Here is a 27,986-nt window from a genome sequence, read left to right on the forward strand (position 1 = left end):
TAGAAATCCAAGGGGTTATTATTGCGACTATTATTTTCTTTGCTTAAGATATCGAACCAATTTTGCATAAACTAGGATGGGGAATGTAAAGGCCTTGGTGTTTCTTTTCCAATTAAAGAAATCTCAATAAATAATTATGGAGCAGGTAACTCCCAAAATGTTCCCTTGGATAATGAAATTCCAAGAAAGAGCCTTTAAAAATTTGTAGTAGGCTGGGCACGATGGCCCACACCTGTCATCCTAGCACTTGGGGAGGCTGAGGTGGGTGGATCATTTGAGTCCAGAAGTTTGAGACCAGCCTGGACAACGTGGTGAAACCCTGTCTCTACAAAAGGTTTTAAAATTAGCCAACCTGTAGTCCCAGATACTCAGGAGGCTGAGGTGGGAGGATCATTTAAGCCAGGGAGGTCAAGGCCGCAGTGAGTCGTGATTATGCCACTGCACACAAAAGGAGATCCTGTCTCAAAAGATAATAACAATAAGCAAATAATAAACATTTGTAGTAAATAGATGTCTGTTTCTGGGGCTTATTCTGCATTATAAATCTACTCAGCATCAAGGCCCCAGGATTAAATTTTAAATGTCAAGCTTCCTTCTTGTACTGAAATGTGTCAACAGGTGCTGAGTGTTGGCTCAAAGTAACTTGGTCTTACTTGGGGTAATCCCCTACCAGACACCCTCAGTTATCTGGTGACTACACAGCCAAATCTCGAGCAGGCCTGGGCTGCCATTCTGGCGAAAGTGAATCACAAATCACCTTGAATTAAGGTAACGTGGCTTCTACCACACATAAGCCCCCAAACCTCAGTGGTAAAACACAACAGAAATTCACTTCCCACTCACGCAGGAATTGGCACAAGGCAAGAATGAGGGAAGTGCCACACAATCCTGTGCAGCCTATGCTGAGACGGGCTCTGCCATCCTACAGGCATGTCCCCAGCACTGATCGGAGAGCAAAGGATGGACGGGAGAGTCTTGTGGGCCAGGCGTGGAAGTGTCATAGGTCACTTCCTCCTAGCTTCCCACAGCCAGAACTGTCACCTGGCCCAAATTATTAAGTAGATGCAGGTCTCTCTTGAAAACATCATCTCTGGCTGAGCAGCTACTTCCCAGCAACAGAGAAGGGAAGCAGAGTTCCCTGATGAACATCCAACCTTTGGCTGCCATGTCACTTACACTGGATTCTACCCAGCCCCAGCCTGTGGGATAGCGCCACAGATTATCAAACCGCTCCCAGTCCCAGCAGGTCCGTAAGACCATGCTTTGCTGTCTTGATCTGTATGACATTAGTTTGGAGCAGTACTTTGGAACTGGGAGATGGTCCTTCCTGTGGGGATGCAGCAAAGATGGATGACGCCAGGTCTGCCCCGCACATCCTGTTTCCAGTGCTCCTTCACCAAGGAGGCCAACCAAACATAGGAGCTTCTTATGAAAGGGAAGCATGTTGCTCTGGTGCTGAGTGATAGATGACCACCTTAGAGTATGCAGCACCCAGGGCGGGCTCAGGTGTCAAGAAGACTTACTGTGGAACTAGGCCCTGGCCAGGATTTCACTCAGTAATCAACTCTAGGTGTTCTTTTTCCTCTGTGAGTAGCTACTAATGATACAATGGCAGGATTCAATGCTGAAGGTAAGCAGATCTGCTCAGAGATCTGTTTATCTACATAATGAGTTCGCTTGCCCTGTGGCCCCATCACTCTATGTAAATCTAGATTTTTTTTAAGGAATGGCAAATATAAGCCATGATTTATTGTTCTCTCATTATACTAGGCACTGTGCAAAATACAACACAGTTTTTATCTATCATAATAACAACAGCTCTGCAAGGTAGACATTATTGTTTTTATTTTAAAATGAGGTGCCTCAGCAAGGTTAGATAGCTCCTTCAAGGTAACTGATGAGCAGCCGAGCTGAGACTAGAGTCCAGGCCTACGTAATTCTAAGCTCTGCTCTCCTTTCTACGTGCCATATGATGCATGCCCCACCGCCATGCTGTGGGATGCTTGCCACCAGCCTCCTAGAGTAAATGCTTAGCACACATATGGCAAACACCCACCTGCTCATCTTCCCAATAAGACTCACCGCAGTGAGCCTTCTCAGGACACTAACAGTAAGCATGGTACACTCACCTTGATAGAGTAACTCCCACGTGCAAGAAGTTTGCAGAAAACATATTCATTGAAAAGTCCATTGCACGTGACTGTGCATATCAACAACATATAATCTGGCCACACCCACCCCTCTTCAGCCATGCCAAGGGTGGGCTGCAGAGTTACAACAGCTGTTTTGGATTCTTGTAAGTGTTCATGTCATCATCATAACATGAAGTACAAGGTCCACTTCTCTTCGCCTCTGCTTCTTCGTAGTTAACAAACCAGGGAAGTGTGCCTTGTCTTTCTCCAGATAGGTTAAAAAGGCCGCAGGAATTCAAAGAGTAACCACCTCGTCACTAATACAGCCTTTTTGCCAGGCCACCAGAACATTTGAAAAGATAGTTACTACTGCTAAGAGTCATACCATTGAGCAGAATCTTCCACAGTGAAACATTTTTATGTGTGTCTTTGAATTCTGTAAGCAAAGGCAGAGCAGTTTGACACTGGAAATCACAACAAAGAAAAGCGCATTGCCTGTTCCCTAACCGCCATTATTAAAATAATTACTTCATTTATTGGAGTGTTTCACATTGCTGGGCACTATAGTGGATGCTTTACACACATTGTCTTATTCAGTCCTCACATTGATCCTGCAAAGACATTAATTTTATTATTTCCCTTTTGCAGAAGAAAACGAAAACAAAGAGTCAGATGAAGTAAGCACATAGCACATGACAGCAGAACCTGAGCCCTGGTTTGTTTGAATGCCTCTAAAGCCCATGCTTTTTCCTTTGTACCGGATAGCTAGAGGCCCCAGAGTTGTGTGCAAAAAATGCCAGCCCAAAGGAAACTCCAGCATGAAGTGGGGAGCCCGTCCAGTGCCACATGGCAGTGTTGCTGTTGTGCCGTTACAAGAAAGGGAACGCAGTGTTCCAAAACTGCACAGGGACTGTAAACAAAATAAATGGAAGCTCTCAGAATTGGTGCTAATGCCTTGCTGGAGGCTGATTTCAGAAGAAGCCTATTGGGTACCATTTGAGTAGGTAGCTTGGCCCCCAAAATATTAAAAGAAAGTGCTGAGAACAATGTCTGTTTTGTGAGTGTGTATGCATTTAAGGCAGTTTATCTCTTCCTATGCCAGTGCTTTCCGGTGCATATCAGATCTCAAATGCTTGCTTAGTTATTTAAGAATTCCAAGGAAGCCTGAAATGAGCTTTCCTAAGGAGAATTCCAAAGCTGACATTTGTTGATAGAAGTAATTTCATAAGGTTTTGATAGAATGGAAGATTTGCGATTGCCTTAGGAGGCAGCAGTGGGATGGAATTACAGGAAGGACCCCTGCCAGCATGCCCCTCATACATAATAAATAAATAGAGCAAGGCCATGAACCAATGACTTCAGATGAAAATGCTCACATGTAAAAATACACATATTTTATAATATTTTATTTGTAACAAAGGCCTTAGGAAGGTATAGGTGCAAATGAGTTCATAAGATATGCCATCAGCCAGGCACAATGGCTCACTGTGATAATCCCAGCACTTTTGGAGGCCAAAACGGGTAGATCGCCAGAGGCCAGGAGTTCGAGACCAGCCTGACCAACATGGTGAAACCCCGTCTCTACTAAAAATACCAAAAAAATTAGCCAGGTGTGGTGGTGTGCGCCTATAATCCCAGCTACTCAGAGGCTAAGGCAGGAGAATCACTTGAACCCGGGAGGCAGAGGTTGCAGTGAGCTGAGATTGCACCATTGCACTCCAGCCTGGGCGACAGAGGAAGACTTTGTCTCAAAAAAAAAAAAAAAAAAAAAGATATGTCATCTATTGACTGTTTGCAGTCTGTCAAGTCCTACACATATTATCTTATTTAATCCTGACAACATGTTGTGAGTTTGTGGAGAAAAGGATTCTCATGGCCATGCTACAGATAAGAAAACTGAAATTCAGGGAGGTTAAGTCCACAGAAGGTACTAAGCGGCTGAGCTTAGATTCAAACCCAGGTCCTGCTTCCAAAGACAGGCTCTTTCTCACTTCTCTGAATAACAGGCTTCACATTTCGTAGCACAGCTGAGCATCACTTTGAAGTTCTCCTACTCCTCCCTCCAAGGCATCTGAGAAAACCTTGGGAGTAGTAAAAAATAATTATATGTACATAGAGGTTGTTTATTTGTTTACACACATAGCCTTTCCTTTCCCTACGTTGTTCGCATGCCAGAGTCCCCAGAGCCTCCTCTCCACAGTGTGAGACAGTAGTTACCCTCACCAGCCTGTAAGCTACCTCTTTTGAGCTTCGAGAATTTGCCCATAAATTTCCACACATCGTAGGATTCTTAGCTTTCACTGAGTTCCTTCGCATTCTTTGTGACCTGGAAGCTTTCCATTTTTCAGACTTAAAGATACTGCTGTGAAAAAATAAACATGTAACAACGTCTGTTCTCCATTTGAAGATTTGTTCAATCACACTGGTTTCCTTCTCTGCTCCCCTAACTAACTTCATGGGAGCAATTGGCACATGTCAGGAGCAGGGACTCACTGAGTTTCTGTTTTAAGTGCTACCCCTTCTCTGTTTTCCTTGTCCTTCCCAGTGATACCCACAGGCCTGTGTTAGGGTTCCCTCCAGCGCACGTCTTTAGGGTGTAACAAGAGTCACAGGGGAAATTATGTTAGAGGCAGGGTCTGAGCTGCTTGCTGCTTTTCCTCATTCCTTCGTATTGCAGGGCTAAGAGAATCCAACATCATTTTACCCATTCTTGGGATCTTGAAAGGTCTTTCTACAGTTTAACATGGTTATTCAATTCATGAAAGATTTTGATGACACTATAGACTTGGAAAATTCACTGAACAATTCTATTCCATAGTTATTTCTGAAAATGTTACATAAATTCAACTTCTGGTGTTCCCAGTTCCCAAGAGGCCACATCTTCAATATTTCTTTGTCATGGATGCATGAAATGTTTGAAAATAGAAAGGAAGTGTTATTTCCCTTGCTTCAAAGCCCAGGATAACTTTCATTTTAACAGGCCTCTTTAAAGTCTCGGAACCCATGCTATTGCCTCCCCCGTTATCCACAAACCCACTCATCAGCCCTTTCCCCACTGAAGAATGAATGAGGCGTGACTCCCTGTCCAAGCAGCATTTCTCCTGCTACATCAAAGCTCATTCAAGTTTTGAGCTCCAAAAAAGTAATCCAAAGAAAACCTAGCATAAACTTTTTGCCCTGGTCAACAACTTTCTATCAAGTTAGCTATCAGTGCAGGCTACCTTCTTCCCAGGTCAGGTCCTCAATATGGGCAAGTAGAGGAGGGAATAATAGAAATTCCAGTCAGGTTTGGGTGATTAAAGAAGGAGGCAGGGGGAGATTCAGGATTTGTGGGATCCCAAAGCTTATGAAATTTGAGGCATCCTGTTTAAGGAAAAAAAGTAAGATTATAAATATAAAATTATATATGAGTGTTAATATTTGGAATAAGAAAAGAACACAAGACAAATAAGTTTTTAAACTGACAAATAACACAAACATGAAGTCCAGATGGTTAAGATTTTTCTTTAAATAACTGCTTAAAATATCTCTATCATACTTTTTCCATATGTTTATTAGCTGGCTATTTTATAATTTTTTTAAATAAAAGGAATAGAAATATAATTGCTTCTCAGACTTTTGGCTAAGACCAAGTATAGAGAATGGAAATACAATGCAGCCTTTTATCCAGCAAATTTGGTCAAAATTTGTTTTTTATTATCAAGAAGCTTGGAAAGTTTATTTTGGCTTCACAATTCATTCTTAATGATGTCATACAAATATTTGGGTTGTTGTCAAGTTTAGAGGAAATCTCTATGGCCTTTCTTTCATACAGGAGCTTTTGTAGACATATTCATTATTTATAGTAATGTTACAGATTTCTGTCCAGTAAATACAGAAAGTCTGTCAATTCTGGTTCATGCAATTCCTATCAAAAGCTAAAAATATAAATATGATGAACTTACAATTGTATACTCTGCATTACCAAGTATATTAGTCTGTTCTCACATTGCTATAAATAAATAGCTGAGACTGGGTAATTTATAAGGAAAATAGATTTAATTGGCTCACAGTTCCATAGGCTATACAGGAAGCATGGTGCTGGCATCTGCTCAGTTTCTAGGGAGGCCGCAGGCAACTAACAATCATGGTGGAAGGCGAGTGGGGAGTAGGCATGTCACATGGCCAGAACCAGAGCAAGAGAGCAAGGGGGAGGTGATACATACTTTTAAACGACCAGATCTCACAAGAACTCATTTGCTATCATGAGGACAGTACCAAGAGGGATGGTGCTAAACCATTCATGATCTGCCATCAGGATCCAATCGCCTCCCACCAGGCCCCACCTCCAACACTGGGAATTATATTTCAATATGTGATTTGGATGAGGACACGTATCCAAACTATATCCCCAAGGTTATTCTGAACTGGGGAGAACTACACTTTCGAATAAGCATCATTAAGAATCAAGTCCTCTACCAACAGTTTTATCCTGTGATGGCTGGAAGAATTTTCCACAGACGAGCTGCTGGTTCCACATATTTCAAACATTGTTTTTCCTCCCCTTCCCCACACACTTCCAGGGCTGGTATCAATTGCCCTGTGTTCTCTGACTCTGCACATTTATGTCTTGACTTCAGGAAAATCAGCCCAGTGGGCTCAGGGAGTATTCCTGGAAGTCATTCCTCATCAGGATGGTTATTCATAACTCAGCTATATGTGAAATTGTCGGAAAACCACATAAATAGGTCCCATTTCACCAAAACTAAATATATCTCTAACTTGAACTCCACTAAAGCACATATGGAAAAACACCGCGGGCCACTCCCAACACCCACGCAAGGAAAACAGAAACCGAGAGGAAGCAAAAATGGAAATAACCAGCAGTCTCCATTGTTTAAGTGTCTTACTTTTGCAAATTTTATAAACATATGACCATTTGAACACATTCTAAGGTTCTTCCCAGGGCCTTACATTTTGTTATTTTAAGCCACCAAGTTTGTGGTAACTTCTTACAACAGCCCTGGGAAACGAATAGGCCTGCAAAACTTGTTCCCAACGCAACTGAAATGGAAGAAGGGAAAATAAGCAGCATGACTTGTCCAGACTTCTACTTGGAGAGCTAAGGATGTGGGATTTAATTCTTAAGGCTAAGGAAGTGATTGAGAAGAGGTTGCATGTTTCACTTACCTATTGTTGCATAAAAAACCATGAAACAACCATGTCATCCTTATGCTCCCAGATTCTGCAGGTCAGGAATTTGGAAAGAGAAGAGAAGGTGTGGCTGTTCTCCGTGGTGTCTGGGGCTGCAGCTACGATGAGTCCCATGGCTGGGGGTAGGCTGGATGCGGCTGGATGACCCATGGCCCAGGCAACATCTTGGCTCATGTGTCTAGTCTTCGAGTTGGGCTGGTTGGAGGCTGGCTGAGCTGGGGCTGGTGACCAGAGAATCTACCTGTGGTCACTGTAGCATGGCGGCCTCAGGCTCCTGGGACCGCTCACAGGGAAGGTCAGGGCCCCAAGGGCAAATGTTCCCAGGCAACAATGCAAGTCTAGATTGCCTTCCATGGCTTAACCTTGGGAGTCATAGGGTATCACTTCTACCATTCTCTATTGGCCAAAGCAGACCTAGATTCCAGCGGATGGGACACAGCCTCTGCCTCTTGATGGGAAAAGTGCCAAAGAATTTGTGACCATGTTTCAGCCTGCCATATTGCATGTTGTTCTTTCACCCCTTCCTTACAACCCATCCTGAAGCTGCAGGAACAAGATCAGCTCTGCCTGCAAATCAGCACAGCGCCTCTAGCCCAGTCCACAGAGGCTCTACCAAGAGAGGCTGCTGTGATGGCACATTAATAATTTAAATCATAATTAATAATGCAATGAATTAATATATACTTCATAATTTAAGGCACTATTTCATTGAAATCTTTGTTAAGTAGATGGTCTCTAACTCACGATTTTTTGACGTTATGATGGTGTAAAAGTGACACGCGTTCCATAGAAACCATACTTGGAATGAATTTTGCCATTTGCTCTTTTCCCGGGCTAGTGATGTGCGGTCTGATGCTCCCTCTCCATGCTGGGCAGCGGCCGTGAGCTGCATGCAGCTCCCAGTCCGCCACGATCATGAGGGTGAATGATGATACTCTACGTTGTCCTGTGTCACTGGGTGACTTTGCCCAGCTGAAGTTGATGTATGTTCTGAGCATATTTAAGGGAGTCGAGCTAAGGGACTGTGATATTTACAACAGGTTTGTCTGAATGGGACCCCATTGTAAGTCCAGGAGTGTGTGTATTTCTCACAGCAAGCCCACGTGTAATGTTGCATCCCAAGACTTTTTGAAACCAGACTTTAGGAAATACATCAATATCATGTCTTTGTGAGGTTATCGTGTAGCCAGAACACCCCTATGTGCTTTTATGTTCCTTCCTTTAGCCTTGACCTCTGATGAAACCTTGTTAAACATTACACTGTGGTCCCAGCCATGTTGTGAGGAATTAGTGAAAGCCAGGCCCATGTGGATGTGTTGAGACAGAGAAGAGAAGTGTGGTACCCTCTTGCCTCAGGCTTGTAGCAATGGTGGGGTCTGGAAGAGGCCAGGTGTGTTTAGTGAAGATGTGACCCTTGGGAGGGTCATTTGTGGTGTGAACAGAAAGTCAGGATGGCGGCCCTGAGAGAACTTCCTTTGAGCTCAAGTCAGGGGAACCTTTGGGAAACAGTCATAAAGATAAAGCGAATAGCTGTGAAGGTGTCCACTGCCTCGCAATAATCCAGCCAGGGGCCATACCTTCAGGACCTGGCTTGGCTGTGCCCTGATGAGGTAAGATTCAGCTGCAACCTAGGCTGTCCTCCACTGACCAGACCCCGTGCACCGGTGTGGGGCTGTGTGCACCTGGCGGAAGCGGTTGCTCACTGCCACTTCTCTTAAAGGTGTTACGTGAACTAGGGTAGCCCGAATATTGTTATATATTAACAAGTACAATTCTGAAGCAAAATTAGTGCAAGTTGGGATGACAAGGACTCAAGCCCACTTGAGGTTACTGTTGGGGCAGATTTGAGTGGGAGATGGTCACAGAAGCTTGGGTCGAGGGCAGGACCAGGTGATAAGTCTCCTGTCACAGAAGTGGGAGTAGGGAGACAGATAGATAGATGATACATAGATTTTGTCTTGGTCTATTCCTGTCACTATAAAGGAATACCTGAAAGTCAATAATTTATAAAGAAAAGAGGTTTATTTGGCTCAGAGTTCTACAGGCTGTACATGAAGGGTGGTGCTGGAGCAGTAGGTGAAGGGTAGCCGGTGTGTGCATATCACATGGTAAGAGAGGAGGAGAGGGAGCGGAGGATGCTGCTAGACTCTTTTTAGCAACCAGATCTCTCAGGAACTAGTAGATCAAGAACTTGCTCATTACCACAAGGATGGCACCAAATGGCCATAAAGGATCTGACTCCACAATCCAAACACCTCCCACCAGGCCCCACCTCCAACACTGGGGATCTACTTTCAACATGAGATTTGTCCAAACTATATCAGATATTCAGTGCCTTCAGCCAGTAGTCAGCACTACAGGGTGTCTTGGGTGAGCACCCTCATCTGCATGCCACGGTACCCAAGAGGACTCACCCCATGGGCCTGGGCAAACAGCAAGGCCTGTGCTGCCTTCTGGAAGCCAAGAAGATCAAAGGACTTCATATACTGATAGACCCTCAAAACTACCAGACTCTTATGCCTGGGAGTCAAAGCCATACAAATCTGTGACTACTAGTAGGCTCTTATTTCATCCCACCCTCCTTCCCTCCCCCACCATCACCACCAATAGCATAACCCAGGAAACATGACTTACATCTGGAGTTCTGATGGAAGTTCTTATCAGGACTGTAAGTTTCTTGGGTCAAGATCATGCTAACTTCAGACCAGTATCCTCCAGGAACTCCTGTAGTGCCTGACAGATAGGAGATATATAATGACTGCTCAATCTATATTTGTTGAAAGAACAAAGGACAGGGAGTTTCAGGACACAGTCACTGTAAAACTGGGTGCATCATATTCCCACTGACTGATTTCTGGCTCCATACTTGTGAGTGCCACCCAGTTTGATGCTGCTGCAGGGCTGAGGTGCTTCCGGGGGGCTGAGACATAGGAGAGCTGCCACCGCCCTCAACATTCATCCTGGGACACCTGAGCACTCTTGACTCAACCTCTGCCCGGCCCAGTCAGTCCCTTTGGTTAAGGAGCTGGGTATGGGAAATTCGACAAAACACATGAGAGTACCAAGGAGAGGAGAGCGGGGCACAGAAATCTGAATGCCATGGGCTCCATTTGTTTCTTCCAGCCTTGGGTGCAATTCAGTTTGGAGATAAGTGTGGACTGGGTGATCGCCTCTCTAATTCCTTCATTTCATGAATGATGTGTCAAAGGAGAAGTCATGGTTTGGGGGTTTGTTGGTAGGCTCGGCCATACACTTCTAGTTTCATCCACAAGTTCTAAGAAACCCAGCTGTGAGCTGCATAATTTCCAATTAAATGTCTTCTCCCCATTTAGCCAGGAACTACAAACAAAGTTCTCTTTTTGGCATTTATTCTTAGTAGCTGGCTAAATGAAGAGCTAACATTTAAGTGAACTGACATAAATGCCTGTTGATTTACTGTATATGAATTCAATAAATGTTTGTAAGCAATAGCTATGCTCAGCTCAATGTCTCAAGGGACTTTTTAAAAGGTCTAGGATACTAGGGCCTTCCACTAACTATTTAGTTAGAAAAATGGAGCAGAACCCCTTTGGGAAAATACAGAAAAAAGCTACTGAGGGTCTGATCATGAGTCCCATGAGTGTCCCAGTCATGGATACCGGTGGGCTGGGCAGGTCCCCAAACACAAGTGGGACCTTGACCCCAGCCGGTGCCCAGGCTCTTGATATCATCGGGAGAAGAAATTCAAGGATGAGTCAGAAAATAGTGAAAGTACAGAGATTTGTTGCAAAGTGAAAAGTACACACTCAAGACGGGAGTGCAGGTGGACTCAAGAGAAAGTTGTGTGCAAGGGTGTTTAGGGCTGCTACTTTTATGAGTTCTTTAACCAAGGGGTGGAATATTCATGAAAATTCCTTGAAAAAGGTGGAGATTTCTCAGAACTGTAGTGCCACCCACTTTTACACCAAATATGTGTGTTCCTGGAACTGTCATGGCACTGCCAGGTATGCGATTTGTATGCTAATGAATGAATAATGAGGTCCTAAGAGAAACCTCGGTCAAATCCAGCACCATGTTGGGTCTAGTTGGTCTTAGCCAGCTTGGCCTACACCCTAGTTTTTCAGGGTCCTATCGGCTCTTAGCTCCTGTGGCTAATTCAACAGTTTCCTTTTGCTAGTCATGTGAAATGCCTGCCTAGAATTTACTATTCTTCTGCGACCACCCTGTATTATTCCTGCCTCATTTCTGATAGAAGAGGCAGGAGGAAGGCTGGAAAGACTGAGCAGATTAAGTGAGAGGAGGAAAAAGGGGAAAGCATTCCCAGCAGGTAGAATCGCGCGAGCAAAGGCTTGAAGGTAGCATAGTTGATAACCCCAAAATGTTTCTGTTATGAATAGAAACCAGAAGGAAGTAATACGAAATGAATTGGTTGGAAACAGATGAAATGCTTTCTAGAAGAATAGGTGTTTGAGCATGTTACGGAGGAAAAACTTTCTTCTGTCCCGTAAGTTTAATGGCTGGAGCCTGTAAATTTAACTGACGCAAGACAGGTTAACAGGAGAAAAGGAATACAAATGTATTTATATTTTTACATACATAGGAGTTCACAGAAAACCGGTGAAATGCAAAGTGATTAGGCTCAGGGACTTATATATCATTTTAACAAAGGAAAAGGATGACAAATTGTGGGATAGTAACTAGGAAATACATAGGGGAGATTAATGGAGGAAACTTTTTAAAACAAAGCTTGTTTATGCAGACTCATCTCAATGCTGACCCTCCATCTTTGATGGTAAGAGTTGCTCTACACTTCCTGGTATGGGAGTTGAGGAACACCTTCCACAAAGGAATGTTATGCCCTTGTTTCAGGTAGGAAAAGAGAGAGCAGAGGATTCACCCTGCATCTGCTCATTTTCAGTTGCTTTCAGCCCAAAATAAACCATATGTCAAAGTGGCATATTTTGGGGTGGCATATTCTGGACCCCTTCAATCATGTAGGTCACTACTTGCCAAAATATCTTCACTGAAATTCTAGCCTTGCAATCTTTACTTGACCATAGAAAAAGAATACCCAGCTATCTGTCCATCAGGCAATTCAAAAAACCTCTGAGTCCTGCTGCAGTAGAGAAATCTGTTTAACTTGGTTTCAGCCCTATTAAACATAAAAGATAATAATCAGTAATTAAGGAAGTGTAAGTTGAAAATACAAACACCTATGAGAATGGCTAACATTAAAAAGAAAGAACTGGCAATACCAGGTGTGAATGAGGATGCCGAGACCTCAGCTCTCCTGCATTACCAGTTGGAGTGCTGTGGGGAGGTCACCAGGAAACTCATGGTAGACAAGGGTAAGGTTTGATATGCAGAATTAAGTCAGCACCTGCTTCATTGACTAGAGATTCCAGTGACTTCCGCACATCCTTCTTGCCCTGATACTGAGAGGGAGATACTCTTACAAGCAGAGATTTCCTTTATAGATGTAGATTTCCCCTGCACAGGGATCTGTTTTCAGATTAGAACTCCTGTGTCTGCAGTTTCTCAAAATAATCAGCTCAAAATAACCCTCATGCCCAAGAAGCATATTTTGGGGTGGCATATTCTGGTCTTCTATAGTCATATTTTAAGATGGCATATTCTGGTCTAAATGGTCAGAGAAGACCTCACTGAGAAATTGAAATTTAAGCAAAAACTTGAAGGAGATGAGGAAGAAAGCCATGTGGCTATTTAGGGGAAGAATGATCTGGGCAAAGAGAAAAGAGGTGCAAAGGCCCTGAGGCAGGTACATGACTGACTTCTCCAGATGAAAATCCACAGAATAGGGGGCTGGACCCCTAGGATCCTGTCCTAGTTCTACAGATTATTTCTGCTGTATGAGCCCGTTTTCCTCATCTGTTGAATGAAGGCATTCAGCAAGGAGGTGACCAAGATCTCTTCCAGCTTGAACCTCGGATTCTAAATGCCCTCTTCTTTTGAGACTGCCACTTGCTTTTCTGCCCATATGACCCACTGGTCATGCTCACAAACCCAAGATTCACCGTTTCTCCATCCATTCAAAATAAGTCGAGGGAACCTGGCCTTTGCTGATCTTTTCATCTGTGCCTGACTCTGTTATGGTGATTCTATCTCATCAGCACCTTTTAAAAAGAAATCCAGCAATCTCACTGATTTGAACTTACCCCCATCCCTTCAACCCTCAGTTGCTAAATCAAGCAGCCTGACAAACACTCTATTTCCCCTGTTCTAAGATGCCATCAATTATAAGATACTCTATCAATTTAATAGCAGCATTTCAGTGGGAAAGGGAAAGAAAAGAAGGAAGGAAGAGAGATTAGAAACAAAGAAGGGAGGGGCCGGGCGTGGTGGCTCACGCCTGTAATCCCAGCACTTTGGAAGGCTGAGTCAGGCAGATCACCTGAGGTCGAGAGTTCAAGACCAGCCTAAGCAACATGGAGAAACCCCATCTCTACTAAAAATACAAAATTAGCCAGGCGTGGTGGCATGTGCCTGTAATCCCAGCTACTCGGGAGGTTGAGGCAGAAGAATCGCTTGAACCCAGTAGGTGGAGGTTGCGGTGAGCCAAGGTCGTGCCATTGAACTCCAGCTTGGGCAATAAGAGTGAAACTCTGTCCCCCCCGCAAAAAAAAAGAAAGAAAGAAAAAAGGGGGAAAAGAAAGGAAGAGATAGAGAAAGGGAGACAGAGAGAGAGAGGCACATCTTACTGTGTGTCTTCTTAAATGACTTTGGAATTCACTTATCCATGCCATTACATGCTGCTTTCATTACCAAAGTTTAACTCTGGCCTGTTTCATTATCAGAGACTAAATATTCTTCCACATGATTTCGGACACCCACAGTTATTCACAGCGGTATGGAGAATGCCACTTTCCAGCCATGCTTATGAGCTTGGCCTCTTCAGCACGCTTAAGATTGACAATGTAATTTGAGGGTATCATAGAGAATCCTAGTGGTTTATTGGCATTTCCTCTTTGGCTAAACTTATAATTCTGTTTTTCCTTATTTTAAAGATAAACATTAAGTAACTTCTTTTGAAAATCACTAGAAGCTTTTAAAGATTTTGGAGCCTGAATAATAGTTTTTTTTTTAAAATGATGCATGAAGTAGTCATGCCAATTTCCCCTCGCTTTGCAAATTGTACCATTTACTCTGTGCAGTGGGGCAATCTTTTGCCTGGCATATGCCAGGCAATCTTTTGCACGCATGATGACTTTTGCTCCAATACAGTAAAGCAGAGTTATCTTGTGAAAGACGCTTTCAGTGGCAATTAGGAACATGAATCTAAGTTAACAGTGTGCTGTGCCTACCAATGAAAATAACAAAACAGAGTGACAAAATGGATGAACAGATACTTCCACGCAGCTGGCTAAGGTGGTGTGGCCACAGGCGAGGCAGGCCACGTTGGCATGTCACTCCTCTGCACAGCTGCTGGAAAATTTTTTTGACAGGGCATACATTACACATCCCAATTTCATAAATGTTAACATGTGAAAAAATATAAAGTGAGTCTTCAACTAGAGGAAATATGGCAGTTTTCAAAAATCTCAAGGCCTTGGGAGTTTCAGTTAGCCTGCAAAGCTGGGGCCAAGTCCGTCAGCAAAAAATTTGTGTATTCCTCTTCCCTTTCTGTCCTTACAACTCCGTCTCCAACCCTAACCCTGGAGATAAGATGAGTTCAAATCCCAGCTTGGAGGGGAAACCAATCTAAAAGGAAGAAGACAACAGTGAAGCTTATTTTAAGCTTCCTGCCTGAACTGCCATTAGGTTAATTTCTTCTAGCTCAGATGTCATTTTCTGAAGGCTGACAGGAAAATGCGTATTTTCATGGCTGTGCTAAGAGATGGAGGCTTTCTTTCCCAAGGCCTTGAACTTCCTTTAAATTAGTAATGACGTGGCTATTGCGAAACACCAACTTGAATGTAATCAAAGAATTTGAAATTAATCCCATCCAAGAATTTTGCAGCTTTGTGTGCTCATGTGTGTGGTTATGTTGCTTTTGGTGGGAGGTTTTCCCCTTCTTTTTAATAGTTATAAAGCAAACAACCTTTTCATTGTGGTTAAAAGTCCCCGCACAAAAGCTCCTCCCTTTCTTTTTACCAGTAAGAGCTGTGCCTTGCCACCTCTGAAACAGTTCCCACCCAGCCAGTCCTTTAAAATGAAGAGTAAATCCCCCACTCCGGAAATTCTGGAAATAAATATCAAGAACCTATACAGGAGGGCAAAGCCAAGCCGCACCAAGATGCAGATGTGTCTCAAAGCTCTGGAAGAAAGAGTCACCGTGTCTGGGCTCAGTGTGGCTCTCGCTCAGAGCCCAGGGTGAGCAGGCTCCGTGCGTGCCTCAGGCAGCCAGAGGCCCCTGCCAGCGCTCGCAGCCCTGCACACACACTGGAACCAGAAGATAAAGCAAACAGGACCTCAGGCCTCTGCCCCTCAGCCCCCGCCCTCCCTTCTGGAGCCACTCTGCTTACCGGAGAGTGAAGAACAGCCTCCCCGGCCGGGCGCGGAGGCTCTCACCTATAACCCCAGCACTTTGGGAGGCCGAGGACGGTGGGCTGATTGAGCCCAGGAGTCCAAAATCAGTCTGGTCAACATGATGAAACCCCATATCTACAAAAAATACAAAAATTAGCCGGGCATGGTGGTGTGCATCGTAATCCCAGCTACTCCGGAGGCTGAGGTCGAAGGATTGCTTGAGCTTGGGAGGCGAAAGTTGCAGTGAGTCGAGATCGTGCCACAGAACTCCAGCCCGGGTGACAGAGTGAGATCCTGTCCCCCTCCAAAAGAAAAGAAAGAATACACCCTCCACCCCCACCTACTGGGTCAGCTAGAAAGCCTTTCCTTTCATTTCTGGCCGTGAACTCCTCCACATGTAACCCCTCCCTCAGCACAAAGGCTTTCCGATAAACCTGACTTACCTGGGTTGATCCCTTTTATAGGAAAAGGCTTCATTTTTGACGTTACCGAACATCGCTGCGTGGCACACAGAAAGCCTGGGTTTTTCCATCCACCGTCAGTCCCATCAGTACCCGCAGCCCTTCCCTGGGAACCACTATTGCAAGTGGAAAAAAGTGCATTTAGAAGAACAGATGTCTGATCTAAATAAGGAGCCATCACTGCTTCACAGTGACTTGTAACTGCACCTTTTGTATCTGCTTATGTTAAGTACCCGTCTTCCAGCACAGTCTTCTTAAAATAATGACTAACTTTTGACATAGATGCTGGTACTTCTTTAGCAGATTTTGTCCATAGGTTTTCTTGAGGTCAGTGATATAGCCACAGTCCCTGTTGGATGGCAAATGTTTTGAAACATTTTGTGCAAATTACGTATTTATCATGAACTTCCTGAGTGTCAAAAGACAGTTAACACTTTTTCATTGAGCATGCATGCATTTTTTAAAATCTCATTTTGCCAAAATTGTTTATCATAAAAGAAAAAAGGAATTACTAAATAACAAAATAAATGATGTGGGTATATATATATATATTAAGGAGTATTAACTTACAGGATCACAAGGCCCCACAACAGGCTGTCTGCAAGCTGAGGAACAAGGAAGCCAGCCCAAGTCCCAAAGCTGAAGAACTTGGAGTCTGATGTTCGAAGGCAGGAAGCATCCAGCACAGGAGAAAGATGTAGGCTGGGCAGCTACGCCAGTCTAGTCTTTTCATGTTTTTCTGCCTGCTTTTATCCTAGCTGTGCTGACAGCTGATTAGATGGTGCCCACCACAGAATGAGGGTGGGTCTGCCTTTCCCAGCCCACTGACTCAAGTGTGAATCTCCTTTGGCAACACCCTCATAAACACACCCAGGAGCAATACTTTGCATCCTTCCATCCAATCAAGTTGATGCTCAGTATTAGCCATCACATATACTTTACAATAAACGACATGACCGTTGTAGCAGAAGCAGCAGCACTTTTGTATGCTCTGTGGAAGGACTGCTCAGCTTTTCTTCTCTGCACATATTTCATATGCAACTAACCTATCATTTCTCGTGTTTCCCACTGACCCTGCCGAGTAGCCATGTGATGACATCATCCATCGCACAGGCCATAGCACAGAACACACAGCCCAGCTGACTGGCACGCCCAATGGCTTGTAGGAGAAGAAGCATCAAATATTAATCCCTCTCCAGCGAGGCCTGCAGACGTGAAGGAGTTATCCATCCCTTGACACTTGTATGTGAAAGCACATTTTATTTGCAATCGTCCCACATCCTGTGCTTAAAAAAGAGATACTAGTTAGGCTATGTCTGGAAAAGGTCAGAGAGAAGAACAGCATCACTTGTCAACTTTTGGATTTAATCACACATTGAAGTGAGAACTGTTTTTCTTGCACATGCAACTCAGACTATACTAGAAAAGACCATGGCAGAAGCTAGAGTAAAAGCAGAGGTCTACCAAGCCTATCCAGGTTAATTTAATGCAACCATAAATACAAATATGTGATGAATTTTCTTTTTTAGATAGGGTCTCACTCTGCTGCCCAGGCTAATCATGCAATGCGTGATCACAGATCACTGCAGTCTCAACCTCCTGGGCTCAACTATCCTCCTACCTCAGCCTCCCGAATAGCTGGGACTGCAGATGCACACCATTACACCTGGCTGATTTTTGTATTTTTTTTGTAGAGTGAAGGTCCCACTGTATTGGCAGTCTTGAACTCCTAGGCTTAAGTGATCCTCCCACTTTGGCCTCCCAAAGTGCTGGGATTATAAATGTAAGCCACCATACCTGGCCTTATATGGCCAATTTTTCAAAATGATCATGTATATTTGAAAAGAAAATACATTTTCTATTATTAGGGCACAGTGTTGAACATGCATAAGGTCTACTTTATTATTAAGCTATTTAAACAACTTTGTTTATTTTCTTCCCATTCAATCTGCCTTGTACTGGCTATGATGTTAAAGTCTCCTATTAATGTGTTTAATATTCAATTCCTATTCTCACTTTGTGTGATTTCTGTTTTATATTGGTGGTTGTTGTGTTATTCGGTGCATAGATAGTCATAATTATTGTACATGAACTGTGAAAACCTGGTTTTCAGTATTGCGTAGTACATTCCATTGTCTCCTTTAAGGCTTTTTGGCCTGAATTAACTCATCTGATGTAATAACCACTATCCTATCTTCTTATTGTTTGTATTTTTCTGGTATATCTTTGCCAGTTTTTTATATTTTTGGCCTTTTGAATCATCATGTTTGATATATGTCTACTAAATATAGCATGAGCTCAGGTTTTGCCTTGTGGGCCAATTTGAGAATGGGCTTATTCATCACTATAACAAGAAAAGAGAGGAAACCAGTAAAGCCCAATCCATTTATTGGTATGACTCATATACTTGGTCTCAAGTATCATATTATTTTATAATTACTCCGTGTGTCACACTTACCGTATTTCCTTCTTTAATTGCCATATTTTATTTGCTATTTTTTTCATTGCTTTTGGCATTTCAGAATGTTTGTGTGTTTGTTCCAGTGGTTGTATTTATTCCATTTTAATCCCTTTTAACTTCCTTTTCTTCTTACTGAACATTCTACTGTCTGGTATGACCATTTATACTCTTCTCCTTCACCCTTTATCTATGTAACTATTAATTCTACTTCTCTGCTTTCTCCTTTTTTTCTCTCTTCTCGTCTCTTTTCTTTTTGATTCCATAAGTTTTGCTTTTCAGAACACATAATATATGTATACTACTCTTTAATCCATGTCCTCGCCTGTGTTTTAGCTATACAATTAAAAATATTAAATTTTCACCATGCAATATACTCTACTGTATTAGTTCATTTCATGCTGTTATGAAGAAATACTCGAGACTGGGTAATTTATAAAGGAAAGAGGTCTAATTGACTCACAGTTCCACATGGCTGGTGAGGCCTCAGGAAACTTACAATCATGGCAGAAGGGGAAGCGAACATGTCCTTCCTGACATGGTGGCAGGAGAGAGAGAAGTGTCAAGCAAAGTGGGAAAAGTCCCTTATAAAAGCATCAGATCTCATGAGAACTCACTCACTATCATGAGAACAGCATGTGGGAACTGTCCCCATGACCTAATCACCTGCCAGGAGCTCCCTCCCCAAACATGTGGGGATTACAATTTGGATTGCCATTCAAGATGAGATTTGGGTGAGACACAGAACCAGACCATATCAACCACAAAATATATTTTCACCACCAGTCCTTTTGCTAAAATTTTTCTAGTTTTGCTCAAACAAAGCTCATTCTCTAGGAGAGCCCTACTGTACATGTGCACAGTATTCCTGAGTTATTGTATGTTGAAACTGTTTTACTTTAATCTTGATATTTGAAAGAGCCTGGCTGGATATAAAAACATGGGCTCATACTCTGTTCATAAGTCCTTTAAAAGGCTGTTCCATTATTGACTTGCTTTGTCTGTTGCTTACGAGAAGTGTGATGCCAGTTTAGTATTCTTATCCTTTTAAGTAATTTGAGCTCTTTGCCTGGAGGCCCTGTAGTGGATTGAATAATGGCCTTAAAAAGATATATTTATGTCTGGGTCCCTGCAACTTGTGAATCTTACCTTATTTGATAAACCAGTCTCTGCAGATGTCATTAAGGATCTTGAGACAAGATCATCACGGATTATCCAGGCGGGCCCCAATTTCAATGACAAGTATTCCTATAAGAGAAAGGCACAGGGGGGATTTGAGAGAGACAATAGAGGAAAGAGACAGGGATAAAGAGGAAAAGTGCATGTGAAGACAGAGGTGGAGTTTGGAGTCATGCACTCACAAGTCAAAAGAACACCTGGAGCCACTGGAAGCTGGAAAAGGCAAGGAGGGATCCTTCCCTGGAGTCTTCGGAGGGGACATAGCCCTGCTGACACTTTGATTTTGGACTTCTGGCCAAAGTGAAATAATACATTTCTGTTTTTTTAAGCCACCAAGTTTGTGGTCATTTGTTACAGTAGCCACAGGAAACTAACATAGGCCCTGAGGATTATCTGTGTGTGTGCGTGTGTGTGTGTGTGTGTGTGTACCTTTAAAGCCTCATAGTTTACTAAAAATATCTCAGTTATTCTCTCTAGGTCAGTTTTTCTGGATACACAGTGGGCCTCTTCAATACGTAAATTATATTTTCTTTTCTTTCTGGAAAGTTTTCTTGAATTACAGTTCCATTCCATTGCTTTGCTTTTCTTCTCCAGGAGCTCCTATTATATGTATGTTGGATCTTATTTGCCCATCCTCCATTCCAATCACTTGTGTTTACCCTGTTTACATCATTCTTTATTCTTTTCGTTATTTTACTGCCACTTTTCATTGTTGAAATTGTTCAATGTTCAAATCTATTATCCTTCAGTACCTTGTAATCTGTTCTTCATTTTTGAAATGACTTTGTATTTTTCTTGAATTTCATTCCATAGCTCAATCAACTCATTGCATGTCTTCCTATTTTGTGCCCATTATGGCCTTACTTATAAAATTTCTGATTCTGGGTTTTTTTTCTAAATATATCCCATTGTTTAAAGATAACTACTTCAGTTTGGAATGTTGGGTTACATTTTTCTTCTGCTCTTTGGTTGGTTTTGGTTAAGAATTCTCATCAGTTAAACTGTAATGATTCTCATTTTTGTGTGTATGTGTTCTTCTAATAGTAGCTCTTTATGGAATTAGGTTGATTTTTTAAATTTAAAGTTTTTTGGACAGGTTCTTAATTCAAGAATATCCTCTCCTGTCAGTGTAGTGCAGAAATGGGTAGTAATGGGGTAGTGGGCCATTATGTCTTGTTTCTCTCTACTTTCTGCAAGGTCCTCCATTTTTCCCTCTTACTTCCTTCTTTCTCATCACTGTCAAGTCTCTAAGGGGCACTACTCTTTCTTAGTTTATCTGATTCTCCCCAAGAAGCAATGCTTCTTTGAAGTTGCTATTTCTGGTTCTGCTTATTTTCAATCCCCTTCCCTTTAACTGTGCTGTGAATGTGTCACTTAGCAGTGAAACTTTTACTTTCTGGAGGTGATTTTGTTTATGCTATGTCTAAGCTTTCCCTGCCTCTTTACTCTTTTTCCTGGGGATTTTAAGTCTTCTTTCTCCCACTCTCTGCACACAGCTTACAGTGGGTATAAGTGATGGGAGTTCATTTGGAATATGGCGTTTGTTTCTCTACTTATTGGTCACTTAACATTTGTGGTATCCTCCATCTTCCACTAATGCTGAAGGCATGGACCATAGGTGATTATCTTGTGGTGCTCCTGTTGAATTTAAGGGTTTTGTGAGGAGGTCCAAATTAGATGGCTGCAATTATTCTGGAAGCTCCCTTGGATTAGTGTTTCTTAACCTTTTTGAATCCATTTTCTCTTCATTAGCATAAAAATCACATACACTACTGTCATTTTTATAAAATTCAAAATAGATGAAATATTATAACCAAAAACAAATCTAACCAATGAGACAAAATACCATTTTCTTTCTAGACACACATTCTCCCCTCCACAGATTCCAATGTGTAAACATTTCTTTACTCTCTTCTCCAAATCACTGAACTGAATAATTTTCATGGGCATAATACTGAATCAGTAAAATTTTGCCATAGTTGTTTTGATGCATAAATATTTCAATACCTCTGAATTTATATATTTTATGATACCTTTGTCTTTTTTTCTTCACTTTTTACTGTCTGTTCTGTTCATTTTAAGTGGTGTAATTTAACTCACACCCAATACCTATAAAATTGTAAATAATATTGTTTTACTTTCCCTCTTCTTCTATATTATTTAGTTGCATTCTTTCTACTTGGTGAGAACATATCATATTTACTTAGTATAATTCCAACCATGTTCCCCGTTTTAGTCTTAGCTATATAATCAAATACAGCAAATTTTCATCAACAGTCTTTTTGCTGAAGTTTCCCAGTTATCTTTTGTTGGAAGCTCGTCCATTAGGGGAGTCTTTGGAAGGGCATGTAAGGATGGTATTTATTCGGTGTGGGGACTTTGATGTGAGCAAAGGTGAAAGCCTCAGAGAAGCATTCCTTCTTGGAGGAGAATCAGATTCAAAGAAAAGGGGTGGTACTGCTTACAGAGTTGGCAATGAAGAGAAAGATGAAAGCAAGTTGGGGGGAATGTTAAGAATTTCTTGATGAAATGAAGGAGATACAGCTTTACATCACAGTGGTCACGTCACAAGGAAAAAACTCTGTTTTTATTATCCAGTTGTAATTTCAGTGTCCCAGGGCTTCCCAACCTGTAGGTACACATGATGTCATATTACTACTATATGAGCTGTCCTAAACATTCAAGTCCTAACCTTGAGAGCCCAGCCTATGAAACCTCAGGAAATCAATAACAGCACCCTCTGCCGCTACCTCTTTTTTTTTTTTTTTTTTTTTTTTTAGTCTCACTCTATTGCCCGGGCTGGAGTACAATGGCGTAATCTCGGCTCACTGCAACATCTGCCTGCTGGGTTCAAGCGAGTCTCCTGCCTCAGCCTGTTGAGTAGCTGGGATTACAGGCACCTGCCACCATGCCTGGCTAATTGTTGTATTTTTAGTAGAGGTGGGGTTTCACCATGTTGGCCAGGCTGGTCTCAAACTCCTGACCTCAGGTGATCTGTCCACCTTGGCCTCTCAAAGTGCCGGGAATACAGGTGTGAGCCACTGCACCCAGCCTCCACTACCATTTTTGAGGTCCCTTCCACCTTTAGTATCCAGGGTTCTCTGCTTTTGTGTGTCAATCCACTAAGTACACTTCTGCCCTCCCTAGCCCTGGAGCTGCCACTGCCTGGGCCAGTGGCCTACCTACTGTGTTTCTGCTTTTAGGCAATTTTCATTCCTTAGCTAAGGCTTCTGCTTTCCCTACTGTCTTAGTCAGTTTGGGCTACTATAACAAAATACCTCAGACTTGGTAATTCATAAGCAATAGAAATTTATTTCTCACAGTTCTGGTGGCTGGGAAGTCAAAGATCAAGGCATAAGCAGATTTGGTGTCTGGGGAGGACCTGTTCCTCATAAATGGCACCTTCTATCTGTCCTCACATGGTGAAAGGGGCAAACAAGCTTCCTCAGGCCTTTTTAATAAGGGCATTAATCCATTCATAAGGGTGGAGTCCTCATGACCTAATCATCTCTCAAAGGCCCCACCTCTTAATACTATTGCATTGGAGATTGTGTTTCAACATATGAATTTCGAGGGGACATAAACATTCAGACCATAGCATCTACTGATGCAGTCCTATTTCAGGATGTCTAGGAACTTTTACTGGGACACATGCCTCTGTCATTACTGGGGAAGTTCTCATCTTCTACTTAATCTGCCACCCAGGCTCAGGCCACTAAGAAATAGCTAGGGAAACCTCTGCTTAATAGAGGTGATATGGTTTGGCTCTGTGTCTCCACCCAAATCTCATCTCATGTTGTAATCCCCATAATCCCCACTGTTGAGGTGATTAGATCATAGGGGTGGTTTCTGCATGTTGTTCTCGAGATAATGAGTGAGTTCTGACAACATCTGATGGTTTTGTAAGTGTCTGACAGTTCTGCCTTCACAGGCTTCTCTCACCTGCCGCCATGTGAGACATGCCTGCTTCCTCTTCTGCCATGATTGTAAGTTTCCTGAGGCCTCCCCACCCATGCAGAACTGTGAGTCAATTCAACTTCTTTCCTTTATAAATTACCCAGTCTTGGGTATTTCTTTATAGTAGTATAAAAATGGGCTAATACAAAGGATAACCGGGACCAGAAGTGGCAGTTTTACACTCCCAGCCATTCTCTCTTCAAGGTATGCACACCCCTTGAAGCAGGCAGGTGTCTTCACAGGTTCAGGCAGCAGTCAAGACACTGTACCAAGAACACCTCCTACCACCTTCAGAGCCTAATTGGCCCCAGCTGGTCACATCCTCAGGCTAGATTCTTTTCCTGGGATCCATTCTCTGCACGCTCTTCTAGCTCTTTTCCCAGGAGCCTCCTCAGCCCCTATGTTAATCTGTTTATGCAAACAGATAACACAGAAGGCCTGGCCCTGCCCTCATGTCTGGCACAGGTTAGGCTCTGACAAAGCACCTGCCATGTAAGCGCCCTCATTCTGTCCTGAGTGCGGGTAAGATTCTAGCAGAGGGTAGAAAGATACCAAGAAAGCACAAGAGCTTAATGTTTGTGGCTCTGTTTTATGAATATGTTGAAATATTCCCAGTTTTAAAATTGTTGAGTCAAAATGTCATGAATCCCAGGATCTAGTGGGAATTATAATGCCAACTGGTCCACAAGGGAAACTGTATCAATGGCCAGAATGAAGCAAATCAGAATCACTTCAATAATGAAAAGTTAATGTCATTCCACTGGGTGGCTTTGTGAAGCTGAACATCACACACTGGGGCCTATCATGGGGAGGGGGGAGGGGGAGGGATTGCATTGGGAGTTATACATGATATAAATGATGACTTGATGGGTGCTGACGAGTTGATGGGTGCAGCACACCAACATGGCACAAGTATACATATGTAACAAACCTGCACGTTATGCACATGTACCCTAGAACGTAAAGTATAATAAAAAAGAAAAAGAAAAAGAAAAAAAAAAAGTTTGTTTGAATCTATGTTGTTTAAAAAATAAAATTGGCCAGCCATGGTGGCTCACACCTATAATCCCAGCACTTTGTGAGGCTGAGGCGGGTGGATCACTTGAGCTCAGGAGTTTGAGATAAGCCTGGGCAACATGGTGAAAATCTGTCTCTATAGAAAACACACACACAAAAAACTAGCTGGGCATGGTGGCATGCACCTGTATTCCCAGCTACTACTCAGGAGGCTGAGGTGGGAGGATGGCTTGAGTCCAGGAGGCAGAGGTTGCAGTGAGCCGGCACTCCAGCCTGGGTGACAGAACAAGACCCTGTCTTAAAAAACAAAAATCAAATTAAATTAACTGCCAGCAGGTTTATATCCCCTTCAGCTTCTACCAGAAAGGAATAAATTCTCAGCTCCTTCTATGCCACTTGACAACAGAATTAGGCTTGCTCAAAAAAAGGATAGCTCAGAGAAGGAAAGACTAATTTTAGCTGTATAGAAATTGGGGTCACATGTGTGAGCTCTGAGATCCTCAGTGGTCAAATCTTGAATTCATGTAAGTCTGAGAGAGGATGGGTAGTTTGGAATCAGTGCTCCAAAATATGGATCTTAGCTATTTTATATGCAGATGGTGTGGCTGATATAACCGAGTGCTTACAATGTACTTCATACTTCAAACTTTACATTATCTTATCTGATTCTCACCTTGCAAGTAAGGTGTTAATATCCCCATTTTATATGTGAAGAACCTTTTTCTCATAGATACAAAGAGATTTCCCAAAGTCGTCAGCAAATAAGAGCAGACTGAACCCAGGTTTATCTGATTTCAAAAAACGTATTCTCTTCCCATTACATGTGTTGCTTTCCCATCTACGCTGGAAGGTATGGGATGCAGATTTCATTCTCTGGATATTCTTACCTTGGATTTGTCACTCCCTTTGGTATTCCTGGCAGGTTTCCTGAGGTGGGACAGACATCCTGAAGAGGCACTCAGCACCCATTCTCAACTCCTTCTGGAGTGTCTTCCTGTACTGCAGAGGCGGGAACTCTGAGAACCATTTCTCCAGTCTTACTTGCAGCTGGGGTTTTAACTGTGAATTAGGTTCAACCAATTATATGCAAGAGATTTGGAAGTCAGAATGGAGGCAGAAGCCACCTCCTCCTGATTGACTGTAAACACTGGCAAGCATGATTGTGGTAACACTGGGGCTTTCTGAAGCCATGTCTCAAAGTTCAGCCACTGACTGCATGGGTGTTGAGAGACAGTTAAAGTGGTGGTGACAGAACTTTCTAATAAACAGCTTTCAGCTAAGACAGTGTGTCTTCAGAGTCACTGTTTCCAGCCACAGGCTCCTGATTTCCTCCCTTTACGGTGGTGGCAGATGTGGAAGCAACCGTAAGCTGGCTCCTCCAGCCTTCCCGACAAAGTTGTAAACACCTGCTTCTCTCTAGACAATGCCTTTCTGCTTAAAATAGCTGGCGTGGTTTTTGTTTCCTGCAACTAAGCCCCATTGATATATGCTGTTTTCCTTCTTTCCCTCTAACTGCTGGTTTTCACAACCGCCAACCCTGCAATCAATCCTTTAAGCTCTAAAATGAAAGCCTTGAATATCTTCATCACTCCATATTCTGCTTTGTTTTTCTCCATGGAGTTGATTGTCGCCCAAAGATTATTTTTATTATTTGTTGACTGTCCACCTTACTAGAATTTAAACTCCATTAGAACAAAGACTTTGTTTTGTTCACTTCTGTAACAACTCTCTGACATTTAGAACAGTACTAGAAAACAGTGGGAATTCAGTACATAGGGTTGAATGAACGAAATCTACTTTTTTGTTTTTTTTTTAACAAAACACTACTTTAAATTAATGCATGAATAGGGTCATCAACAAGATATTCTCAATAACACCTCCTCATGAAACATTTACCTGGGTTTTAAAAATCTTCCAAAAACACAAAACGTCATTTGTGCTGTGTAACTCAGCATTACCTTTAGGTGACATCCCCTCCCAGTTTGCCTGAGACGTTCCTGGTTTTAGCACTAAAAGCCCCACATCCTGAGAATCCCCTCAGTTCTGGGCAAACGAAGATGATTGGTTACCCTAATTAAATACGTTAGTTGCTGAGAAAGGCACTGTCATTACATTACTTCAGATCAATTTTGCAAATAAAAGTTTGAAAACACAAATCCACCTGTGGTCTCCTTCCCATATCAGCTGTGTTGCACAGGATCCCTGGAACCATCAGGTAAAATCCAAGCAATGGCTTTGGGCTGTATTTTATGATTTTTACTAAAATTTCTATTGCTTGTACCCTGAGTATTGCAGAGCTGAGCCTGTGACATCTTTCCTGCATCTCAGTTACATTCAAAACATGAGCTTCCCAGAGAAAAGATACTGCAGCATAAACACGTGCTCTAGAGTCCCAGCACCGGGGACATCCCCTTGGGAGACGGCAGAGTGAACTCGGCAGAGAATATGGCTCAATGTTAATTCTGGGGATGAATAAACGCTTAGTCATCACCTCCCCCCAATTAAGGAACTCACTCCCATCTCGCTGCTAACATTATCCTGGAACTCGCTGCTAACATTATCCTGGAACTTCAGGCAGTCAGTTCCGGTGCCATGTGTGGATTTGAAATGTCAATGCCTTTGAACTGGCACATTAGAGAAAATTTGGAGAATAAGAGTATTCTCAGATACACAACCCAAGCTGCCAGAACATCTTGGATATCCTCTCCTTGATGATTCACATGGAGAGATATTTGTATTTTAAAATGTGCTTCTCAACCAAAAGTGAAACTTAAAGCTGTTATCACTGTGAAATTTTTTTGCACCTGCAGGAAAAAAAAAAAAAAAAAAGTTGTTTTTTAAATTAACTGTTTTCGCAACACAGGCTGCTGCACGGGATATTGGTGTTTCTCCAGCCACGCATGTAAGGGGTTAACTGGGCAGCAGTTACATGATCCCAGAACACTACATTCCACAGCACCAGCAACCTCTGTCTGGATGTGTTTATAAAGCAGATATGGGGAAACTGAGCAAACCTCCACAGGGCAGTGTGCTTACAGGAACAGAAGCACACACACTGCTTTTCTTCTGCAGAAACTTGGTCAGACTCCAGAGCATGCTCTTTTCAGATTATATGAACTCTGA

General features: G+C 42.6%; 1 long non-coding RNA gene across 1 annotated transcript; it reads right to left on the reverse strand.

Annotated features, from left to right (window-relative positions):
• Positions 1-3,890: 3,890 nt before the first annotated feature.
• LOC117086192 lies at positions 3,891-27,822 on the reverse strand. The gene is made up of 4 exons (XR_004438237.1): positions 25,751-27,822; positions 19,860-19,958; positions 9,960-10,058; positions 3,891-7,546 (listed from the first exon to the last, which is right to left on the reverse strand). It is a non-coding gene; the product is annotated as an uncharacterized LOC117086192 (long non-coding RNA).
• Between the last annotated feature and the right edge of the window lie 164 nt (positions 27,823-27,986).

The sequence above is a fragment of the Trachypithecus francoisi genome, unplaced genomic scaffold (assembly GCF_009764315.1).
Source record: "Trachypithecus francoisi isolate TF-2019V2 unplaced genomic scaffold, Tfra_2.0 Lachesis_group1, whole genome shotgun sequence".
In the NCBI taxonomy this organism is placed as follows: domain Eukaryota; kingdom Metazoa; phylum Chordata; class Mammalia; order Primates; family Cercopithecidae; genus Trachypithecus; species Trachypithecus francoisi.